At 38.6% G+C, this 20,618-nt stretch overlaps 1 protein-coding gene across 2 annotated transcripts in view; it reads left to right on the top strand.

The window, feature by feature from the left end:
- DSCAM (DS cell adhesion molecule) overlaps positions 1 to 20,618 on the top strand; it is a 365,785-nt gene that overhangs the window by 75,358 nt on the left and 269,809 nt on the right. The window lies entirely within an intron of this gene.

A 20,618-nucleotide genomic window follows, 5' to 3' on the forward strand; every position in this document is an offset into this window, starting at 1 on the left:
TCAATGTGATCTGGTTTAGGTTTTTTCCCTTTTCCCTGGAACGTTGCAATAAGGAGCCCCTCTCTTTATTGATAAGTTTGAGTTGTAAATGGACTAGTTTGAAGAACTCAGAATAAATGAGATCTGCAAAGGTTCCTCTTTCCTCCTAGGGTTAATCTCCTCCCCTTCCACTTTCATTTTCATGCTGCAATATCCACAAAGACTTCACTACACTAAAATCAAAGCAGCTGGGGAGGGGGGGAAATAGAGGAAAGCAAACAGAAGGTCAGTCATTGTATTTATTCCTGCGCATATTTGCTTATTTTTTTTCTCCCCTTATGCTTCCTTTATATGATTTTTAGCAGTTTCCATCAGGTGGGTACATTATCTGATGCAGTGTCATTACATTGTAGAGATTGCAGCACTTCTGCAGTTTCCTGGATGTCATTCTGCCAGATATGTGAGCCTACAGCAGTTTGCATTTGTTACCCTTTCTGGTATGCTCAAAATATCTCCAAGTATTCATGTACAGATATGAAAGATTGCTTCCCATAGAGATGAATTGAACCAGCTTGTCATACCTATAAAAATCAATGTATTTTTGGAAAGGGTAGACATATGAGGAATAAACCAGAATCCAGATATTCTCAGCATTTTATAGTGCTGTCAAAGCTCTGAATTATTGCAACAGAAGTAATGGATCTTAAAATGAGAGTTTTCAGTATAATCTCCTTTTTGGTGGAGGGAATCTCCAATTAGGAAAGCTGGGATTTGTGATTCCACTGGTAATGTCTACATTTCACATGCAACTTGTGCTATGTGTCTTGTTCCATGACAGCTGCCTGTGATTAATCACCACTTTTCTCATGACTCAGAAAGAAATACAAATGTCTGAGAAACAAAATATTTTTTTTCCTACCCTTCTCCTTTCTCTGAAGGTCTTCACAGAACACGTATGTCTGCATTTCTTCCCCCCTGAGCTGTGACTTCTATTCCTTGTGCTGTTTTACAGTGGTAGTGAATGCACAAATGCTGCAAAGCACCTGGGGAAAAATCCCCACCTGCAGCATGCTGAACTCCTGCACCCTGCCTGGAATAAAACTAGAGGCAAGCTGGGGCAGAGGAAATAAAGAAAATCATGTATTTAACGGGAGAAGACAGTTTGCTGCAACAGATCTATCTCATTAGTGCTGTGATGACATTAGATGCCAGGATATTCCATTTTAACTAGATCATAAATTAGACTTTGCCTAAAGGATCCATCATCAGTGATGTTTGTGCTCCAGTAGCTTCTTTATGGTTTGCAATCTCAACTTCAGCCTCCCTCCTCCCAAGACAGGTTTTATCCAGAAATGGGAACTTGGTGCTCTTGCAAATTAGGACTGGAGTACAAAGCTGGATTCTTGTCGCCTCCCTCCTGTTGACAAATGTTCTTTCTTTTAATCTAGCTGGCTGACAAGGAAATGAATTAAACATTAGCTGAATTGGTGAACTAAGTGTTGAAATCCTTTCCTTGTGAAAGGAAAAAGCATTTCACCTGGCAGGTGTTTAACAGCTATGTGGTAGGTCAAGATTGAAGGAAAATGGGATAATTTGTTAATTTCTTTTATTAAAAATGGAAGAAACCAGCAAAAATTTTCTTGAACATCTTTACTGTAGCAAATGCTTTCCTAATAAAAATCTTGTTCTCCAACTGCAGCAATCATAAATGTCATTTTACACTCTTCAGGGGAAAAAGCAGACAGGCAGAGACACAAGATAAGTAGTCAAAGTAATTAATCAATTTAAAGAGAAGTGATAAGGCAAACTGCTGCATACTGGTAGCTTTACCTAACTACTACCACAAAGCTGTTAATAAAATTCTTCAGCATTTTTCAGAATTTTCTATTATTAAGCAAATAAGGTGTGTTTGAACTGCACACCTGCTTCTATAGCTCCCTCCTAGGGTGGAAGTGAGGTTTATGGTGGGGATTTATCTCTTGAATGGCAACCCAATGCTTCCAGAAATCAAAAATTTGAGTAATTTCAGCTGATTGATGCTATAATGTGCCCACTTCACAAGTTAGATAAGTACAGATGTGGACTGAGGTAGATGAAATACTCTAAAACATATATGGCATTGTCCTCACCAAGTCAAACCGATCTTCATTAAAAATTTTCAGCACATATGGGATTTTTTTTTTTTTTTTTTTTTTGCTGCTGTAAAAATTCTGTCATTAACTTACTTTTATTTCTTGTTTTCATGTCTTTGTGGAAAAGTGTGCTGAAAGGTAAAATTGAAATGGTGAGGATAGTGAGAGTAAGCTGAAGATGTCAAGGTCTGTGTTCATACAAAATCTTTTACTTTCCCTATAAGCACAGCTGGATAATTTTAGGATCATAGATACAGCATTAAAAAAAAAATACAACTGCAGTGGCCACTTTCAGAGTAATGACTTCAGAACTCCTTTTTTTATCTGTGGGACACTTTACTGGGGAGTTCCTTGCCATCCTTACATGCTCACAGTTCAGTGGGGCTCTTTTAGGGTTTGTTTTGTTCTCTCCCCTCTTTGGAAGGTTTGATTTTTCCAGCTTGTGCCAGCCCTTGTGATCCAGGAAATCCCAAGAGATGGAAGCTGCACTTTGGAACAGGGGATAATTTTCATTCCATAACAATCCTGGATAATATAAAGGGAACTCTTTGAAGCAGAGCCCACAAGAATATGAGGCTGTGTGAGTTAAAGCTGTGGTACCCCTTCCAGACAATATCCCTCTGCCAGGGACTAGGAGAGGATTTGTCCCTGCAAGGAAGTGAAGTAGTGCCTTACTTCTCCATGTGTGAAAAGTAGCCTCCAATTAAGATATCAGACAATATTTCAGAGCAAACACTGATGTCTATACATAAGGGAGAGAACTCTTGGCAGCTGAATAACAATACCTCCTCAGTCCACTGCCTTTTGAAAGGGAAGCACAACTTCCCTTCTTGTCCTTATCTGAACTGTGCTTATGAGACAAGAAACATCCTTTCTGCTTTTATTTTCTCATGTACTCAGCATAATCTGATAAAAGTGAAAGAATCAAAATCCATCACCTGATGGGGAGAAGTGTCATTTACTGCTTTATTGAGCTCTCAGTTTGCAGCTACCTCAACAGGCTCTTCCTTAGGAGGGTTTAACCTGAGGCTGGTTGGTCTTTTCCCTCCAGATGAGAAATGTCCCATGATGTTCGGAGCACAGATAGTTCTCTTCTAGGTATTGTTTCCTTCACACACAGAATCATGAAACATGAAACGGTTTGGGTTGGAAGGGACCTTAAAGTTCTTAAAGTCTCATTCCTATCCCCCTGCCATGGGCAGGGACAACTTCCACTGTCCCAGGTTGCTCAGAGCCACATCCAGCCTGGTCTTGGACACTTCCAGGCATCCACAGCTTCCCTGGGCAAACCTGTACCAGGGCCTCACAGTATAGAATTTCTCCCTACATCTGCCTTAAATTTCCCTCAGCATGTGGGCTGTTCACAAAAAATCCCAAAACAAATCAAATCAAATCAAAACATGCAAAAATAAACAAAACAAACATCCCCCCCCAAACCCAAACCAAAACCAAACCAAAAAAAAAAGTGTGATTCCTTTCAGGCATTTTCCTCAGAGTAAGATTCTTTTAAAAACACTTTTGGCTCTGGGCCCATTCATCCTGTCTCCCAAACTGTCTGGTGGGCAAAGGACAATGAGGACCAGGCAGGAATTGTGGTGTGACCCTTGGCACATGGCCTGACGTTCCAAGTTCATCCTTTTGCATGTGAAGGATTGATGCTGGGTCATCCACCCTGCTCCATAGGGAACAGCCTTGCTGGGCATGTGGCTGTACATGAGTCATACACAATCATGCTCTTTACACAGTTATTTCCCCCGGTGTTTCTACTGGTAGGTTTATTGTAATTATCCAGACTGAAGTGAATCCTGTGCTCTTCAGCCCACATCAAGTGCTGCACACCCCCTGGGGTAGGATGTACCCCGTGGATACCTTCTATGGACACTCTGTGCAATCCCACAATTAGCTGGGAAAAGATCTTGAGAGCTCACCTGTGCCACCCCCTGCCTGAAGGAGGGCAGGATCCCCTGACATCTGTGCCATTCCTGAGGGATGCTGAGCCTTCCCTGTGCTTCTTACTCCTGGCTGAACTGTTCTCCTGAACTGAAACTAAATCCACCCAGTGGATGGAGCAAACCTTTTCTCTCTTCACTTTCCGCTTTGGAAACTGCTGGTTTATCTTCCAAAATATTTTCTTGTTCAGACTAAACAACACCCACTCCTCCAGCCTTTCTTTCCATGTTCTGTTTTCTAGACTTTCTCATGTTGTCGTGTCTAGCATTTGATACTTTAATTACCTGTTGATCCAGGTCAATACTCTCAGCATTTAACCACTAAATTCTCATGAATAGCCAAATTCTCATACATAGCCAAATTTAGACATCCCTTCGGGACATATCTAAAAACAAGAAAAGCCCATGTGCTTTTTGATGTCTGCAGTTGTCTCTGGTACAGTTTTCAAACACTGCATGAAAGGTTCAGATGGTTGTGTACCCTAGCACAGAACTGCTGCTGATATAAAACAATTTTCTTCTCAGGGTGGTGGCAACTAAGCAAAATTTCTCATAGTCAGTGGCATTTTGGTCTCTTGGCATGTGCTGTAGACCTTGTCTTGAGTACATGATGATGACCTTTCTGTAAAATAATTTGGCACCCTGTAAAGTATGTAAAAATGTCACCTGCCTTTGTTCTGTCACTCCCACTGCTTCAGCACTTAATACAAAGTATTTTTTTGTTCTGCTTCTTTGAAATTTCAGACATTTTGATATGAGAAGTTTCAAGATAAGGGGCAGGGCATATTTTGTACTAAAGTGTCACAACAGATCAAGATGCTGAGGATGCTCATTCAATCAGATAGCCCTGGCTGGGCTCACCCTCTGTCTTGCCCAGCCTTTCCTGGTGATGGACTTGGATCCAGGTTTGGGTTTAAGAGGTTAATTTATAACTGTGAATAGCTGGATCTGCTGGTTAAGCAGAGGAACCTGAAAAAAGGAAACAATAAAAAAGGAAACAATGAAAAAGCATTTACTGAGGCCTGCTGGGTGATTAGGTAGGCCATAGATATGAATTAGATTTTAAACTCTTATTTTTAGAGCCCTGGACATTTGAGTCATGGAGATAAAACACTGTATCTTCAGCAAGACAGATGTTTGCTGTCGAGAGAGGGATCATGGCAGTCTGGCAGGGAGTGCTTTACCAGCCTCTTAGGAGCACTCAGCACTCACTTGGATGGCCAGCAATCTACCTGACAACCACAAACACAGGACTCAGAAAAATAATAATATTTTTAGTGGGACTGAGTTTTTAGCAGGGACACACTTTGATACAATGGGATTGTGTATAGATTCCAGAATATCCTCGCTGAAAATCATACAGATTCTTCACTGTGGCTGCTGCTTTCACTGGATAATTCCCTTCACCATATATTTTTTAGGCTAATATCTTATTTGATCATCTGAAAAACTTCATGCAGCCCTGGAAAACAAATGGCAGATGACATTTTGGTTGTTCTCAGATACGGTGCCTTGCATCTCAAAAAGATGGTAATATTGGAACAAGAAATGTTTGTTTTTGCTGTGGTTCTGCTGTTGATAAATGTTGTGTCTTTTCATCTTGCTTCAGGAAGAAAGCATGAATTAAACATTAATTGAACTGTATTGACTGCCAACATGTAGAAATCTTATTGTAGACGCTGGAGAGTGCAGAAGGCTGCAGGGCAGATTGCTGTTCCTTCATTGATTATTTCAGTGGTAAAAAAGACTTGTTGACAGAGTGCTGTTCTTATGTGAATGATATTTACTTCCCAGAGTATTCCTGCAGAGGTGAGAAACACAGCAAAGACAGCGTGCAATAGATGTTCCGTGTGACACCACGGGGCAGGGAACAGCGATCTCACCTTCCATTTTTATTTGCCACTAATAACATTAATGCTTTTGGCATTCCTAAGAAAAAAATATTGTAGAAAACTGCGTCCTACAAGTGACTGCCAATTTTCTTTGCTGTTTGCCTTTATTTTTTTGGTGGTTTTATTTTATTTTTATTTTATTTTTATTTTTTGTTGCTGCTGCAAATCTCTGTGCTTTTCCTTTCTGGTGGCTCCCACCCTTGCACAGTAATAGGCTTTCCAGTACCCATAGTAACGCAGATTGAAGGTGACAGGCAAAGAATCCCAAAGCTGAGATTCCTGGCCTGGATGATGGCACCGGAATTTAAACGAAAAACAGAGGAGGCTCTGCAGGAAGAGACCCCTTAAGCACTGGCTCAGGGGGGTGAATGGAGGATTTCAAGACATGCTGAGATTCAGAGCTTTTCATAATGTACCTGTGGAATGGAATCTGGTTAAAGGGATGTTTTTGCTTTGGGGCTGGACAGGCCGGTTTTGCAAAAAGAATAAATAAATAAATAAATAAATATATATATATATATATAAAAGTCTAAAAATAAATACAGCTCTGGCAAACTGCTGGTGCTCAGAGCAGGTGGTCATATGCTGCATAGGAAAAATAATGAATCCCCTACAAAAATTGCACAAAAAGACTTTTCTGGATGAATTTTTTGCTTCTTTTCCCATGACGGTTGTTCCATTAACCCTGTAGGATGCAGTGCATTTTAATATAATAAATCACACACAATTTTCATTGTTTCTCTCTGCAATGCAGGCCACTAAATAATCCTTTTTGCCCCTATTATTTTTTTCTTATTTTTTTTAAATAAATATGTAAGAATTAATACTAGAAATTCTGCAGGAGTTCTGATTTTAGTGATGCTGAACATTTAACACCCATGCTGACAAATCCTTTGGAGCCACAGTAGGTACAAATCCTATTTTAATCTTCCATTCCTGTTGTGTTCATCATCACCTTGCTTAAGTTTTAACAGTTGTTAACAAGTGTATAATGCACCTTGTACATGCTTTTCATATTACAGAGGCTGGATTTTCTTCCTTCTCTCCTCCCTCCCACGCATTTTCTGATTGCATTCACTTCTTGCTGAGTTGCACTGCCTGCAAACTCTTGCTGTTATTCTCAGGGCAAGGGTGATACATGAATCACTGGACAAAAATCTCCCTGGATCTCATGAAATCAACCTTAAATATAAGCAAACACCAGTAGGGGTAAGAAAGAAAGAAAGATTAATTTATCCCTTCGTTCAGAGAAGTCCATCCTCCAGGATTTCCAGACAGGCTGATCGTTGGTGAATTACTGATGGAGAAATTCAATAGTTTGCTTTGGGAATATAAGGATTGAGGTTTTGATAAGCAAGAGCTATAAAAAGAGCGTTTTTGACACATTTTTGCAGGATCTCTTATGCCTCTTGCTGGATGCTTCAGGCATCAGGTGCTCTGAAGAAGAATTAAAATGTATTCTTGATTTTTCATAATATTATCCAAATAGAATGGATGTTCTTGCAGAAAATGCTAGAACCAGCTGGTTTTCTTTGGAGAATATTCAAGATATATGGAGTCTGAATGGCATCCTCCTTTGTCTCTTTCTCTGCTAGAGGAGAGGGCACAAATTACAGTGAATCCAAATTACAGTGAATCCTGGTGAAGACACCAGATTAACACATCAATACACATCCAGTTCTGCCTAAAGCACTGCAATCTCCTTCCTCAAAGCATAAATCCTTTATTAATGTTAAGTGATGTGGCTTGGATTAAAATCAAATCACAGACTCCCAGGATCCTTGAGGCTGGCAAAGCCCTCCCAGCCCACGGAGTCCCAGCTGTGCCCCACGGCCACCTTGTCCCCAGCCCAGAGCACTGAGTGCCACGTCCAGGTGACACCTCCAGGGATGGGAACTTCAAAAATGAGTATCTGAAGGTTTCTCAGTCTAGAAAAGATCTGAGCACTCTCATCAGTGAGGCACTGCCACATCTCTCTGCCTCCATTTACCATGAGGAATTTTTTGTTTAAAAGAGAGGAGTTAGATGTGAGCTGAAGAAAACCATGGCACCCATTGCTTCCAACAAGGCACCTTATTTCAGCCTTTGTGCTGACATGCTTGCTGCTATTCAAATTAGTATTTGTGTGATGGCTCTGAGCACTTTGCTTACTCTGGCTTGTAAAATGCCTGAGTTCATTCAATCAAACATTAATTCAGTCCTCAAAAGATCCTTGTGCTCCAGATTGATTGCATAGTTTGCATTAAACCAGCACACTGGTGTAATCCCAACTGCTACAAGCAGCTGCTTTTAATTGTCTCCAATGGTGACCTGTCAAAAATTGATCCTCATCTTATTCTGCACCTACAGTCACTACTTTCTAATGTAATTACCCAGGTGAGACCCAGAAAGATAAATACATGGTTATAAATTCTAGCCTACAGAATTGAGTAATTATCAGTATGAAGCATAAAAACCTGAGCTGTCCTTTTCTTCCTTTTTTTTTAAACCTGTGTTTATGGTGGAATAATTAACTGTATTTAGAGGTCCATTTTTCTTGTTTTAATGAGAAATAATACCCTGAATATCTTTGAAATCATCTGTGTACGCTGTCACTTAAATGAAAGTGTGATGCTTTTGAAAGTTGATTTTTCAATTTAGTTATTGCATAGTGATAGTTTTTGTCTGTTAACTGCAAATACTCCATGTGAGGTTTAGAAAGGATGATTCAAATGCCAAGTCCCTGCTCTGGTTCCACTTTATGCAGGACACGACTCTCCATTTTTCCAAAATCAACAACTCCATGGTGCACAAGGGTCTGGGAATGGGTTATAAATTTGGGCCAGCAGGAATTTTACCTGAAGGAGTGGTTTGGGCTGTGCTGTTGGGTATATTTCCTTCAAATGCTTTGAAATCTGTGAAATGTGTTTTACTAATTAGAGACATTAAATATTTGCTTTTGAGGGGGAACTTTGCTTCCATTAATCAAGATATTTTCCTGCAGTATTATAAGAAAAGGTGGTAAAGAAATGATACATATGTCACAGGCCAAAAAGATTCCAACTAGAGTTCCACGTCAGGCCCTTCTAAATACAAAGACATGAATGATTTAAAGGCAAATGGTGTTTGCTGCCATTTACTGAGCATTGTTATCAATAATGTTCCTATGTTTGCAAATCATGGAATGGTTTGGGTTGGAAGAGACCTTAAAGCCCATGCAGTGCCACTCCCTGCCATGGGCAGGGGCACCTTCCACTGTCCCAGGGTGCTCCAAGCCCTGTCCAACCTGGCCTTGGACACTGCCATGGATGGGAATAGCCCTCTTAATATGTATTTTTCTGCTAAGACCTTTCAGCTGAATACTCAAATCTTAAAAGCTCAGAAACTGCAGAAGTTTCTGTTTAGGGAGCACTGGATCACTGAGCACTGAGGTGTGCTGGGGTTTTCCTTGTGCAAGGATGAATTCACCTCTACACAGGAATGGTATATTTGTATTTATTTACTGATTAATTTCATAAGGTTCAAATACCAGTTTGTCACAATGCAATGTATCATTAAATATGAAAAATGGGAGGTATATGTGCCTTTGAAACTCTTTCTGGGAAGAAATTAAATTAGTGCTCATACATTATGCTTTTTGTATGATGTGCTGTGTGTATATATCTAATTATTACTAATGGGGGGGAGGGGGGTGTTAGAAAACTATGAACGGACACCTTATTGCAAACCAAATGTGGATGGATTTTATAGCCCAGTGGAAAATATTTAACTTCAGCGCTGCTGAAATCTTCCTGGTGTCACTAATTTTTAACCTCTTTAGCAGTTAGAACATTCCAGAAAGCCTGTAAGGAAGCTGTCCTTGTGTGAAGTAAATCATTCTGTGATCAATGCTTTTTGCCTGCTTTTCCCCATTTTTTACTGGTAGCCTTGAAAAACTGTAACTAATTTCCCATTTCTTATATCCTGAGTTAGATATTCCTTTATATTTGCATTTTGCTGCATATTCATTGCAGTAACTCAGTTTCATTCCAATGTTTCTGCAGTTTATTGTCTCACCTTTTATTTATTTGAAAATAAAACGTGATTTATACCTGCAGCACCCTTAACTGGCTAAATACAATCCATTGTTTTGTCCTGAAACATTATTCTTTGCTCTTTAGATCAGACTCATTGCAGGCATGTGACTTTTGCAAGTGACAGTTGAAGATTCCTGATATTTTTATTTTTTTCCTCCACACGCTAATGCTATTAAACATGGGTTGGGTCATTTTGTTGGGTTGTTTTTTCTCTCTCTTCTTTATTATCTTCTCTTTTTTTTTTTTTTTTTTTTTTTTTTAAATTTTCCCAGGCAGCTTCAATTTACAAAGGCTGAACGGGTCAATCCATTGTCCTTGCTGGCGGCCCCAGATGCTGCTGGGTTGCTGCACAATAGGCAGCCTTTGGGGGTCAGAGTCTGCATGAGGCTGATAACAGAGCTGTTCCAGGCTGGAAAACACCATGATTAGCCAGCTTCCCTCTGCCTCAGTGTGGGGCTGGAGCCCAGTGGCAAATCCTAAAGATGCCACATTCTGGGATCTCTTCTGCCTCATCTTTTTCTTTAAGGGTTGAGGCAACAAACAGAGAAATCAGAGCACTGCTGATTTAATGTTGATATTTTTAAAAATGATTTTAACTGAAATCGTTGATAAATAAGATTCAAACCTGTAATAAATAACAGTATGTGTGTGTAAAGGGCAGGTTTCAGATTTGCTGCCTCATTTGCAGGTGCAGCATGTGGATTTCCATCCATACTAACCCACCTCCCTCTCCCTGGCCCTGGGATGGACCAAGCCCTTGGCAGGGCCTGACTGGGCAGTGGGAAAGGTGGGAAAAGCCCTGGGGGTTGGGACAATGAGTTGGACACGACACCACAGCTTGTTCTGGTACAGCAGGTCCTACAGCAGGTCCCTGTTGGGCAGGAGGATGAGCAAAACCAAGAAATGAGCTTGGGTGTGAAGGAACGGTTTTCCACCATGAGAACAGCTGGATGCTGGTGTGGATTATCCAGAGTGTTCTGTCTCCATCCTTGGTGGTTTTCTCATTTTGCTGTCTCCATCCTTGGTGGTTTTTTCCTTGTCCTTTCTCCATCTTTGGTGGTTTTCTCCTCTTCCCGTCTCCATCTTTGGTGATTTTCTCCTCTTCTTGTCTCCATCCTTGATGGTTTTCTCCTCATCCCGTCTGCATCCTTGGTAATTTTCTCCTCTTCCTGTCTTCATCTTTGGTGGGTTTCTTATTTTCCTGTCTCCATCCTTGGTGGCTTTCTCCTCTTCCTGTCTCCATCCTTGGTGGCTTTCTCCTCTTCCTGTCTCTATTCTTAGTGGTCTTCAGGTCCCAGCTGGATCAAAGTGTCTCAGAGCTGGCCTTGTTTTGAGCATGAGGTTGGACTGTAGATCCTTGTTCCTCATCACTTTTCCCTTTAAATGTTGTGAGAATAGTATTTGAAAATTTGATTTTCGAAATCAATTTGAAATATTTCAACACTATAAGAATAGTATTTAAATACAAATTCAATACCAGTACTAAATAAAATTTGATTTTCGAAATCAATTTGAAATATTTCAACACTATAAGAATAGTATTTAAATACAAATTCAATACCAGTACTAAATAAAATTTGATTTTCGAAATCAATTTGAAATATTTCAACACTATAAGAATAGTATTTAAATACAAATTCAATACCAGTACTAAATACTACAAAATATTACTGCTAAATAATATGAAAACAGTTTTGAAAATAAAGTCCTTGAGAACTAACTGGCATTAGAAGAAAAAAAAAATCTGGCGAAATTCTAAAGCAAAATGTGGGAAAAAAGTTATTATTTCAGCAGATTTAAAAGAGAGTTTAAAGTGCTTAGATTATTTACAAAGATGTTGTGGATGACCCTGGAAGTGTCCGAGGCCAGGCTGGATGGGTTTGGAGCCACCTGGGATAGTGGAAGGGGCATGGCAGAGGGTGGAATGAGATGATCTTTAAGGTTCTTTCCAGTCCAAGTAACTCTTTGATTAAATGAATGAGTATAGGGAGCATTTCTGGTGTAGTGTAAAAAAGCAGATATTAGAATAACCTCAAATACGGCATTTTAGTCATATGTGTTACTACAAAAATAAAAAAAAAAACCTCAAAAAAATTAACAAAGTGACTTTGTGAATTTCTGTTGTGAAAGCAAAAGATAAAGCAGGCAAGAAATAAAGAAATGTGATGAAAACAAAACAGAAAGGGGATTTTTTTGAAGTCTTATATTGTAAAAAATATGGAGTAGAGAGAATCAGTTTTTTACTGGTGGGGGAAAAAGATCAAAAGGAAAAAGAAAGAAAAAGATCAAAGAAAGATCACCATATTCTAGAAATCTACAAATACAGAAGTATATCCTACAGAATAAGAATCAATCACATCATATGAGCAAGTATGCCAGAGGAAAAATAAAGATTAAACTGAAAATAGTTTCATTAAGAGATGAAGAGGGTAAAATACTGTTGGTTTTAGATGTTTTAGCTAATTAGGCACTTCAAGAAGTATCTTCATGTGGAATGATAAGGAATACATGAAAGAATGAATTCTCTTTTAGTCAAAGCTGATACAAAACTGAAAAACTGTCTCTATTTTGTGGTATTGTCACATTTTGATTCTCTTCTCCACTTGCCAGATAAGGTGAGATAACCCAATTTCTCTGCAGGAATGCGTTCCTAAATTCCTTGTTATTTTGACAAAACCTACAGTGTTATGTAATTACAGAGCCAGAGAATTAAAACTGGCCACACTGTCAAATAAGCAGGGGGGGAAATTCATGTTTGCTGGGTTATTACTGTAATTTTAAGATGCAGACACCTTTCCCTTGTGTTGTATGCTCAATAAAGTTCCACCATCATAAATTACAGGGGGGAAAAAAACAAAACCAAAACCAAACCAAACCAAACCAAACCAAAACAAAAAAACACACGACAAAAAACAGAAAAAAAAAAACAAAAACCAAAACAAAACAAAAAAACCCAGGAAAACAAAAAACAAACAAACAAAAAAAAAAACAACCAAAAACAAGGCAGGATTACTGCAGATTCCTCAGACTGAGCAGAGGTAGGCTCGATACAGCTAATAAAATTTTTAAAATGCTGAGACTTGCTTTACAACAAATAGAGCTGCAAAAGAAGAATTAAAAGATATTTGCTTCACAGAACTCCTGCTTTATTAAAACCTTTGGTACACTTATTGAATAAATTAATCTTTGGGGAATTAAATCGGAATTTAACAACCGATATTCTTGCAGGAGCACTGTACACATGCATCCCAGGAGTTCTTTTTTTAAATTTTTTTTGAACAGTCTCTTTTATTTTCTTTTGATATTTCATTTTCAAAAATACTGATGAGATGCAGTTTGGTATTTTTTGAAGTTGGTAAAAGGATGAGAAAATTTGTTTAGTTGCTCTCTTGCAATATTTTATTTATTTAACTGAATGCTGGTGAATAAAAATGTACCTTGACCATTTAATATATAAGTAGATGTTTTGTCTGACTGACTTAATTTTATACCTTTGCCACTAGGCAGAAAACAGAACAAAAATTGTACTTTGATATCCTCTTCAATCTAGTTTATTTTAACTTTCAGTTCAATAGATCCTTACAGTTACTGGCTGGGTTATTTTCCATCTTCAATAGCAAATCCATTAGAAGTTCACCTGAAGTTTTTCACCTCTGATTTCTTGTCCAGTGGCAGCTTCCTGGTTGAATTCCATCAGTTTCCTTTGTGTTGCCTGTTGAGAATCAGCAAGGAATGCAAATCCAGTTTTTTACATATCCCCACCATATTCCACTTTTCCATGTTCTTATTTGGACTTTCAAAGTAAAATACCTGCAGAAGGGAGAAAAGGCAAGTTATATAGGAGGAATAGAAATCCTTTTAAATGGCCTCTTGGGAATTATCAACTTTTTTGAAAAATCAATGAGTCTAAAGCACTCAACCTGTGAGGCACTATTTACTGGAGAAAGGAGGAATATTAATATTCAACTAAAGTCTCAAATAAAGAGAAATAACAGTATTTAGGTAAGGAAATTACAGTTGCATGATATCTAAATTCCTAGGAATAAAGTCTAGGAGAGGAAGAGCAGTAGCAGAGGAAGAAAGTATAATACCTCCTATTGGAGCAGAAGATGCTTGATTATCTGTGATGAGGAATTTTACTGTACTAAATTGGATTTGTTATAAAAAATCTGGGGAAAACAAATTGTGGCAAGTCTATTTTTTTTTTTTTGAGAGCTAGTAAAAAAACATTTTCTTGACTGTGTCTAAATAAAATCAGCACAAAATGTGTTTCACGACCTCAACTGATTAATTATGATATTAATTTTTGGGTTCAAAAACCTCAGGCCTAATAGAAAAAAACATAAGGCATAATTTTGTTCTCCCAGGCAAGTTTCTTTTTACACTGGACTAATTTCATTTATTTCTTTGGATCTATTGGTAAACAGCAACAATGAGAGAACAAGGAAGCCCATAAACCAAAAAAAATACTGTCAGATGCCTCTTAGTCAGATCCCCACCTCTCTGCTTGTCCTAAAACATATTTCATGACATTTCATGTGCAGTTGTGGAGGGAGGATTGAGCAGTTCTGATACAGGCAATGCTCTCAAGTGAAATATTAGCACTGCTGAGACTGCAGGAGAGATTTAAGGGGTGTGGGTGCCTTGAACACTGTGGTATTTCCAGAAATGTTTGAATCTTATTTAACTGCATCTTCGCTATCTCAACAACAAGTATGGTACTTTGTTCTGCTTCCCTCTGTTCCCAGTGGTTTCCTAAGAGCAGACTTTGAGTTTTCAAGTGGACATTTTGAGCAGGCAGACAAAATTTTTCTTTTAAAATTTTTTGTTTTCTTTTGTGAGGTTCTTCAGATGTTTAGAGAAGGATGAAAAGCATCTATGTGGGAAAGGAAAGCACTCATTGGTAGGACTATGAAACAGCTGCAGCAGCTCTAATGTTCTCAGAATACATCTCTCATTTATTGTCCTTGTCTTCAGTAAATGCTTAAGTTCATCTTACACTTCAAATTTGCCCCAAGTCAGACTCCACCTGACACAATTTCTTGTGAACAGAGGGGTGCTATAGCAAAAAGAAATTTTTCATTATGTGGTGAAAGTCTGCTCAAGCAAAACTGGCAATAAAGCAAGAGCAGAGAAGATCCAGGTCCCACAGATGATCAAATGCCAATCCTGCCATCATGGCAGCTGAACAGTTTTGGAGACTAACTTCTTCTCCTGTATGATTGATAAAATGTGAATAATGAAATTACTTCCTGAAATATCTAGAGCTGTACCTCCAGGTTAGGTCCATTCTCTCACCTGATCACTCCTCTCACTTTACAGGAGGATATGGTCAGCCCTGTTGTTTGATCAGCTTTGCATGATAGGACTCTGAATATTATTTTTTTCCTTTCAAGCAATAATAAAAAAGGGTAGACTTAGAATTAGTTTTCTTTGGGATGTGACATTCAGTAGAATTTTCCATGGGCATGGCAGGTAGAGCATAAAACCATCTGATAGGGAGGGTTTAGTAAACTGGATTTACCAACAGAGGAACTGGAAGGTAGAAATGGTATTTGATAGGTGTGGGATGGGGGTGGTAACAACATTTTAAACTTCCAGGTCATGTCTTTTCTCTCCCTCATTGCTGATGAGATTGTGTTTTTCCTTAAAATTTCCCCAAATTCCTTCTCTCTGTGAAAGCTCTTTTGTGGTGAGTCTACATTGTTATTTTCCCCTCTATTCCCCTAACATTCCTCTCTATTCTTCACAATATTATTATAAAATAATCACAGGAAAACCCCTGTGGTTTGTTCACACAGCAACATGCACAAGAATTGTAACAGTTAAGAGTTATTTTAGGATGTGTCCACCAGGTTCTGATGAATCAAACCATACCTTTAGGGCAGCAGCAAGGCGTTTTAATTACCACACGCACACATTTTAAAAGAATATAGCAGCTATCTTTATTAACAGCTGCAATAATGACACCTTTGGGACTCCTTGATTATAGATGTGACAGAAGAAAAGTCACCAAGAAAACTCTTATGACTCTGAGTTATTTTTGATTCTTACCTAAGTAGGTTTCAATGTTTATTTTACAGAAATTATTTTCATCAACTCTGCCTTTTTTATGAAACATGAAAACTGAGTACCCATTGTGTTCAAGTTATCCCTTAAATTCTCAGGTCAGTCAAAGTGAAAACCTCCATAAAAGTCATTAAAATCAAGCCCCAAAGTGCAGGCTTTCTTCTCTTGTCTACGGTGTTGTCATCTTGAGAAATGCAGTTGTCCTTTAATCCAAACACCATTTTATGTACATAATAAAAGTGATTTCTACCCAGTAGTCTCATCCAGCCATTGCTTCATAAATTCTCACCAACCCCATCTTGTTGTCCCTGATGAAGGACGTTCCTTCACTGGAAGCCAAGAGCAATCAGGTATTAAAATTGCTTCCAGCAGGCACTCACGTGGTGAATTATGAAACAAACAACTGTAGGCACCAGAATTAACAGAGAAGAAGACTAGAACAGCTAAACCACAGCCAAACCTTTTTCTTGCTGTGATGTCTTCTGAAATAAAACATGAAGCCCCTGTGTGTGTGTGCAAACGTATACAAAAAAATGTGTGTGCACATGAAAGAGCAATGCTTCTCAAAATATTTTAGGAAATAATTTCCCTGTGAAAGACAGATTAAAGTCTTCTGGCAATTTAATTTGTCAGGGAAGGATGAATAACCTCAGCCATTACTAAAGGAAAGGTGAAATCAGGTGATAGTAAATAATAATAATCACACTGCAGGCTGATTACCAGACAACTATTCAATAAACTGGTTTATTGCAGCAGAGAAACCACTTTCCTGGAGCAGTTATGACCGCTGCTAAATCAGATTTCTACGTAATGTGTCAATTCAGATTCCATAAAGCCATATTGCTCCGACTCTGAACACCATGTTTTTAAGGACTCAGTTAAAACACGGCCAGACAGGGCTGCCTTTCCCTCCAAGTTCTTGTAAGGGCTCTCAGCAGTTTAAACTGAGCTCAGAGGGTCCTTACTGTCATTGCCTGAAGGTTAATTGTGTAAAAACTATGTATAAAGCTCTTTTTATGCTTTCTACAGTGTGTTTTTTCCACCTTGGAAAACCAATTTCAGCTTTCCTTGGAAATATTCGAAGGGAGGAGTGTTTTCTGTATTGGGATAGTGGAACAGGGAAGGAAGTGGCAGCCTGTCTGTCATGGAAAGGCTCCACCTTCTCAAAAAAAAAGACGTGTTGATCTCCTCTCTATGAACTATAGATGAACTATAGAAATACGTGACTAAAATCACCTCCCTGATGATGTTCCTTGGAAAATCATAGCACTCCCTTCTGGAAAGGTCCTACTCCCTCCATTGATTATAGGTGCCAACCTATCCACCTCAAAAAGCTGGATGAGGTGGATCTCATCCTAGATTTCCATGCTTTTGAGGTGGATCTCTGATGTAATCCAGCTGAAAGACTTTAGTCTGAACCACTTTGCTGGTGTTTTCCGTGTCTGCAGTGTGGTCCTAGATTGGTGTTGATGGGGCAAGCCTTCCACAGGGATTTTGGCCTTCCTTCAGGATATTCAGCTGGTCCAGCTCCTGAAGTCATTTTTTGGCTGCCCTTGGTCTCCTGTCAGAGAAAACAAAGAGAGCTCTGTGCCCTGGTGCTCCTTAGTCCCGTTATTTAGGCTGGCTGTCCTTCAAATTTGGAAAGAAACATTAATCCCTTTGGTTCCATGAATTCCCCTGTGGGTGGATAGACAGCAATGGGGAGGAACAGCCATTCCTCTTCTCCCCACCTCAGTAATAAGCAACTCCTGAGGGCAACTGAACACTGCTCTGAGATTTATATCCCCAGAGATCCATATCCCATCCAGGGAATATGATATATTTTGTTTGACAGATGTGGCAGGGTCAGGGAGAGGCAGAGAGAGTTGTTGGGAGCAGAACTGTGAGTAAATATGTTGGGGGGAGGGAATTCCGTGCACTGGAAGAAAATCTGGAGTACAGGGGAGAAGAGTAGATGAGTCGAAAAGAAATGGGAAAAGATTATTTGGGAAAACCAGAGAAGAGGGAGAACAAAATCTGAGGTAAGGACAGAATGAGCTGGTAGGGAAGGGAAGAGTTTCAAGGAGAAGAAACCTTGGGAAAATAAGAGTTGTAGGGTAATGAAAGAAGTTCCTAAACTGAGGAGAAACTAACCTTAGTGTAAGGTATTTCCTTAAAAAAGGAGGGAAGGCTCACCAAAACACATCCTAAATGGAAAGGAGAAAGGAATAAAATTAGAAGTTGACTTCCTAATTTGCTGGAGAAGTTAATGCCAGCATTCTATAATAACTTGAAATGTGTATTAACACATTTCAGTGTCTCGACAAAATGCAATTAGAAGTTTCCCAGACAAGAGCACTCTGAAAATCCTCAGTGCCACAGAAGCAAAGGCAGCCCACAAACCTTGGAAGCCTTTTAGGGATCCCATCTGTGCCACATTCCCATGGATGAAGTCCAGACTGAACTCTTGCACTGGACATAATATCCTTTATAATAGAGAGCCAATTTAGGGGACAGGTGCATTATATCCAGGCTTTAGCTTCCTCCAGGCTGTGATAGTTTTATGCTTAGGTTGATTGTTTTAGGCCAACCAGGAGATAATGATGACTTTTACAAATCTGGAAAGTTTTATTTTTTTTTTTGTTTTGTTTTTGGGGTTTTTTTGTTTTTTTGGGTTTTTTTGTGTTTTTTTTTTCGTGAGGGCAAAGGTGATATGAAGATACAAGCAGTGTCTCCTTAAAAAATATCCCAGCTGTTGTTTAGGGATTGTAAATTCAGATTAGGAGCTAATCCCAGTTGCTGGGGGTGGTGTTTACATTGGAGTTGTAGTGCAACAGGTAATTTCCTTTATTATTGTTAAAAAGATGGGCTGTATGTTTCTGTTGTGCCTTTTGTTCTGCTATTTGAGTTTTTTTCTGGTGTTATTTTACATGTTTCTAGTCAGAAAGAGACCTCATCTCTTAATTTTTATAAAGATAAATTTAATTGCTCTGTTGCATTGAATTTAAGAGTCTGAGGGATAGGGTTAGAAAGAATACTATATAAATAATCTATTAATTAAATTAACATTCATGTTATTATGGTGTTCTAAAGCAATACCTGCAAAGCTTTCATAACTATGAAATATTTTAATCATAACAAGTATTTCCCTGTTTGTCTCAAACTTCACAGATTTGTATATTTTTATGAATTCTGTGCTTTTACCCTTCCGCACATAAATAGTGGCTTTATTGTCTCGAATCTACAGGATCAGTGATTTTATGACCTCAAATGTCTGTGTGCCTTTGTATGGCAGAAAACAGAACAGGATCTGGCTGGCAGAGTTAGGAATTATAAAGATTATAAGATTATGACAATATATAGGTATTACAAGATATAACTGCCATAGTTTAACCCTTTCAAAGTGTCACATCTCTGTCGAAGGAGCAATTTTCCTCTCTTGGGTAAGTCAGGAGGAAAGCACATGGCCATGAGTAAGCCTAGCTTGTCCTGGGAGACATCCAGGACTGCAGGTCCTGGTTTGGAAGGGAAAAAAGGTCATGAAAAACCCTGAATTATCTCAGAGCAGCTCAAACGTGCCCTGAACAAAGCACTTTGCTTTGACAAGAATGGTTCACTTGACTTGACTTAATTCTGGTTGGTTTGGGGGTTTTTTTGTAGAAAATTGGAGCAAATCTTTCATTTTGAGGAGATTCAATGAATGGAAGTTCTCTGGGGGTTAGGTGGGTTTTTTTTCCCCCAGAGACATTTCTGGTTTGGACTCTCTGCTATTCTGCTATTCTTTGATGGGAAATTGATGCTTATCTGAATTTTGGGCATGTCCAGTAGTCCTGGAGCAACTCCTCTGGAATAAATGAGGATTTTTCAGTGATTCTGCACTGAATCCTGGAGAAGAAATTTGGATGTACCAGTTATTCCTGGAATATCTGACCCGTTTTAGGTAATCTAGAAAATCTGGAATATTCTTGATTTTGAATGTAATGAGCAGATGTGCAAGTCTGAATTCACTGGTATTTTTAGGTGCTTCTGCTCAGAAATCAAGAGGAATCTCCACATTTAGAGGTTAGGAGCCAGACTCAATTTGGCGTTGTGGCTCTCACAATTTTTTCCTATAATTTTTTATTTTCTCTTCCCCAGTCAATAATTTCATTGACAGAAGTGTGGTGTTGCCCATATGGGAATTATAATATTATTTTTTGGGATGATCTGTGTAGAACAAGCCTTAAAATATGGACAAGGGAGAAGTTTCTGTGTGGGTTTATGTGAGCAAAATACATTTCTGAGCTGAGTTTTATTAAGCAGATACCTTATTTTTTTTTTACACTAACTCATACAAACAGTCTGTCTAGTAATTGAAAATGATAAAGAAATGTAAGAAAATTTAAAATAAATTAAAAAATCTAATAAATAGATAAAACAGTTATTCATTTTGACCAGATCTTGCCTAACTAAAATTAGTCAGTGAAGTTCAGTTAGATTTACACAATGGAACTAATAATCAACACCGAAAAAACACCTGAATAAAAGTTACTTTGCATTATTAAATGTTTAATTGTGTTTCAA

Source organism: Cinclus cinclus, chromosome 2 (genome assembly GCF_963662255.1).
Source record: "Cinclus cinclus chromosome 2, bCinCin1.1, whole genome shotgun sequence".
Classification (NCBI taxonomy): domain Eukaryota; kingdom Metazoa; phylum Chordata; class Aves; order Passeriformes; family Cinclidae; genus Cinclus; species Cinclus cinclus.